The sequence below is a fragment of the Manacus candei genome, unplaced genomic scaffold, assembly GCF_025592945.1.
Source record: "Manacus candei isolate 608988 ecotype Guabito, Panama unplaced genomic scaffold, ASM2559294v1 h1tg000088l, whole genome shotgun sequence".
In the NCBI taxonomy this organism is placed as follows: Eukaryota; Metazoa; Chordata; class Aves; order Passeriformes; family Pipridae; genus Manacus; species Manacus candei.
In genome coordinates, this window is record NW_026138136.1 from 3,143,456 (window position 1) to 3,147,940 (window position 4,485).

General features: G+C 37.9%; 1 long non-coding RNA gene across 1 annotated transcript; it reads left to right on the forward strand.

Annotated features, from left to right (window-relative positions):
* The first annotated feature begins 215 nt into the window (after positions 1 to 215).
* On the forward strand, positions 216 to 4,280 carry LOC127482490 (uncharacterized). The gene is made up of 3 exons (XR_007908630.1): positions 216 to 279; positions 2,744 to 2,858; positions 4,173 to 4,280. It is a non-coding gene; the product is annotated as an uncharacterized LOC127482490 (long non-coding RNA).
* Positions 4,281 to 4,485: the final 205 nt, after the last annotated feature.

Sequence of the window (4,485 nt, forward strand, 5' to 3'; positions counted from 1 at the left end):
CATATAAATCACTACTTGCATCACTGATGCATTTCTGACTCCAACAGGGGCATGCTGTTACTCCATCTTCTTAGGAGGACTGAAATACACCCTCATGCTCTGTGGTAAAGGCCTGAAAAATAAGAGGGTGCAAATGAAAGCTTGACTATTCCATTAGTCTGCGCTCCCATTATGGTACCCCAGTAGGAAAGCGATGTCATAGGCAAACAGGTAAGAAATCATTCAGTTACATCAGTGATGAACCTAAAGGCAAAACTACCATCATCTTTAGTTTTCAAGGTACCCGTAAACTACTCAGCCAAACTTCTTCTCCAGTCAAATGTACGTCCCTGTTGTTTCATTTGAAACATTAGTAGCTTGTATGATGTCATTTAAATTCTCTGCTTGTGTTTAGAGAAATACAAAATCACTAACACTAAAGTGTTAGCTTCAGAGGTAGAGAAGTTCATTAAGGGAAACATAAAAAATAAGTTGCTCTTAAAAGAGAGCATGCATCTTTGCCATTGTGTTTTTTAAACTAATGATTCTCCCCCTAGGCACATAATATCATGGCACTCATTACTATTGATGGCCAATCTTAGGTAGAGCTCTTGAGAGTATTTTAGAGTATAATGAGGCACTATACTGCAAGGCCCAATACTTTGAGTTAAAAGAGATACATTTTACCAAATCCTGCAATAACAAAGCAAGGTAAATTTCGACTGGACATAAGGAAGAATTTCTTTTACGATGCGGGTGGTAAGGGACTGGAACAGGTTGCTCACAGAAGTCGTGGATGCCCCATCCCTGAGCATGTCCAAGGCCAAGTGGGACGGGGCTTTAAGCAACCTGATCCAGTGGAAGATGTCCCTGCCCGTGGCAGAAGGGGTTTGGACTAGATAGTCTTTAGAGGTCCCTTCCAGCTCAAACCATTCCATGGTTCTGTGATCCCACAATTCTATGAAAAGTAGAACATCTGTGTTGATATATTCTGGTGACTTTGTCCAGAACATGAATACCTTTTTGCAAAGCTCTGCTCAAGAAAAAGTCAATTTTGTTTTTATTTTAAGTGGTAATCCTTATAGTGAATGCACTATTGTAACCAAAATTTATAGTACTGACACAGATCTTGAGTCACTAATGCAGGTCATGCTTTGAATATTTGCCTTGAACAAACAGTCAATGGGACTCAATGAACATCAGGTCACTCCTTAGCTCAAAACATCAGATGGAAAATTGCAATTAGGTTGCAGAGAAGATTGAATCTGTTGCTTGAGACCAAGGCCCCAAACCCTCATCTTCCTCCAAAATTTAGATGTACTCACTGAAAAAAGAAAAAGTCATCATTGCACAGCTTAGGTCTGCAGTGTCATGAGAATGCACATAATGCACAATCCACAGAATTAATAAGATTGTCATGTTAAAAAATCTTCAGTTAATAAGCAAGTGTAATTACAATTGTAAATAGAGTCTGCTAAGCTCCAACAAGTGTATACATTTTAGGGTCAACAATTTTCCAATGTTATTGGAATAACAAATAAATAAAAATAGATTTGGGGTTCACGGTACAATTCTGTAGTTATAAAATTAAATTAGCGTTGCATTGAAATATCCTTTTTTTCCACAACATCGCAAATGAAGTTACCACTTCAGTCAGTCATGTGAGAACGACTTTCTGATGTTTTCTCCAAATTCTTGCCTTCTCCTTTTGGTGTTTCATCCTCTGTGTTATATCAAAATTGTGACAAAATATGTTAATGTGCCACCATTAGTTATTAAAACATGAGACACTAACTGAACAAGGTTGCTACTCTTCAGAGCATTGTTTTTCAGAAATCAGTCAGCAGGCATCTCAGAGATTGCCTTAATCAGAACTAAAGGGATTCTTCAAACTCTTTAAACTTTCCCCACACAGTTAAGGGTGAAATTAGAGTAATTTTGACATTAGACTAATGTATACATATCCTCAGGAAAAAAAAAAAACAAAAGGACTTGCAATTATTAATGCTACAACACAATACTGCTTTTCTCCTTTTAATAGGTTATTTGGTGAATTGAAACAATGACTGCTAGTGGTTCAATATATTTCATACATGATCACACAGAAGTCTACAGTATACTGTCATATTACAGTAGAAACACATATACTTAAATTTCTGTTGGAGATATTTGGTTTCAAAGAAATGTCTTTGATTACTGGCATAGAGAGTTATTTTTTCACTATTTCATTTTTTTTCCAAAAAAGCTTTACTTAATTATACTTCAATATGGTCCTTACGACTTCACAAAAAGTAGTTCTGTGGAAAAAGAAATTAGCTTCTTACTAGCTCTATTTTATTACATTTCAAATCCAGAACCCTAACCTTTTATCCCACCATATGAATATCACAGCAAACAATAAACATATTACTGGACTATAATGATTACTGTTCAGAAGCTGAGCAACAGTAACTGACCCCACGTGTGCTTTTAACAAAATCAGATCCACTATTTTGAACACTGATGAGGATATACATTAGGCTCTTCTCACAGCCACAACAAAGCAGTCATGTCTTTCCAAAATAAAAATTTGCTGTAAGACAGCAATCTAGATTTGATATTTCTTCCCGAACTATCAGCAAAACCATGTACTAACCTTCACTTCATGTATTTACTGGAAACTACCAAAGACTAAGTGTGCTCAGCATCACTAAAGGCCTATAGAAAAATGATGGGGTTGCATCAATGCCTAAAACATTCTGCAAAATTTTTACTGTGGAGACAGACTAAAAACACATGACGAATCTCATCGGATCCTCACATCTCAGGTTGCATTGGGAAGTCTCATCCTTGTCATACCTATGCAGAAATCACCTGATTCGTTGCTCTCTAGAGTCCCAGTAAGTATGTAAACAAAGGATGCCAAGCTTAGAGAATCACTATTTGATTGTAGGGGGAAGAGTAAGTTTTGCCATGGACAGGTGTTTATTACAGCTAAGTAGTAAGTTGATCTTACAGCAATGGACTACGTTTTAGTAATCAAAAACTATTTTCAAAATTCTATTATCCGGGAAGAAGACTAATTAGAGTATTACCAGCACTTCCAGGATTGCACTGAATAAAAACATCACTGAGAGATACAGACTCAACAACAGCATGGATCCATACAATCCTGGATTACTGTGTGCTCATCTCTGCCTGTGGTAAAGTCCATGGAGGAGAGAACTTCTCCCACATTTTGATTTTAATTTCTTTGTAAACCGGCCATCTTTTAAATGAACTTACCGATTCAGTGATAGTGATTAAGGCTGTACAAAATCAAGACAGGAAGAAACCTAGTGGGGGAGCTCCACCTAGCTGGCAAAATTTCTCTATTTGGCCCAGTTTAGTTTCACACATGGTGAGACTACTTCTCTAGGCAAGTTGTTTCCATACAAAAGCTCCCTGCAGAAATCATAAAGCCAAATGGGTATCCTCCAAATGCAGAGGCAGGACATCACACTATTAATGCATGAGAGTCCTGAAGCAGAAGGTTCCTTTTCCAGAGAGCCTGTCTAGGAGAGTATCAGGGGAAACCAATTCTGCTGAATGCACTCCTCCCCCACCTTCCTGCCCTCTTGATTCCCACTCAGAAGGGAGAAAAAACATAAAGGAGCAAGCAGACCAAAAAGAAAGAAAGTCTTAGAAACATGGATGCTAAGTGCAGCTTTGATCCTTTGCCCTTGTAGAAAGATCATGGTAACTTCATGGTCCTTTGTGCTTCAGATTTAAAAAAAAAAAAAAAAAAAAGAGTGGCAGAGTTGCATGTGAAGGACCAGCAAAGACAATGTTTACTAAAGAAATCCATTTTACAGATAAGTTCAAAATGCCACGAGGTTAATAAGCATTCTCCTTCTTTGACAGGCTGACTATCAAAATGAGCTCTAGGAAAAGGGACCTGTGTCTTTTCTCATGAACTCTCTACCTTTGGGATTTTAGTTTAAGTTGTAGAGTTTTTACACTATATTAATTACAATGTAAGACAGCTATTGCCAGAAGTCATTGCTATCAGGGACAAAGCTCTTTTTAAGGCCAGTGGAATTTGAATACTAGGACAGAAACCTGGAGTCAGCTGAATCCTGCATTATAACAGGTTAGGGCAAAACCAAAGATGTAAAGATACTCTTCTCCAAATCAAAAAACTATCATATCTGTCACATAACTTACCACTTCAGTCTGTTTCAGCCTCTGGAAATGACAGAACATTAAAGAATTTTTAACAGCTTCAAGAGGAATCCTAGGAGCCAAAGACCAGTACATTTGATTTGCTGACCAAACCAGTAAAAGCCTCTAGTATAAGATAACTGACTAAATTACCAAAGAAGGGAAAGGGAAAGGGAAAGGGAAAGGGAAAGGGAAAGGGAAAGGGAAAGGGAAAGGGAAAGGGAAAGGGAAAGGGAAAGGGAAAGGGAAAGGGAAAGGGAAAGGGAAAGGGAAAGGGAAAGGGAAAGGGAAAGGGAAAGGGAAAGGGAACAGAACAACAGCTTT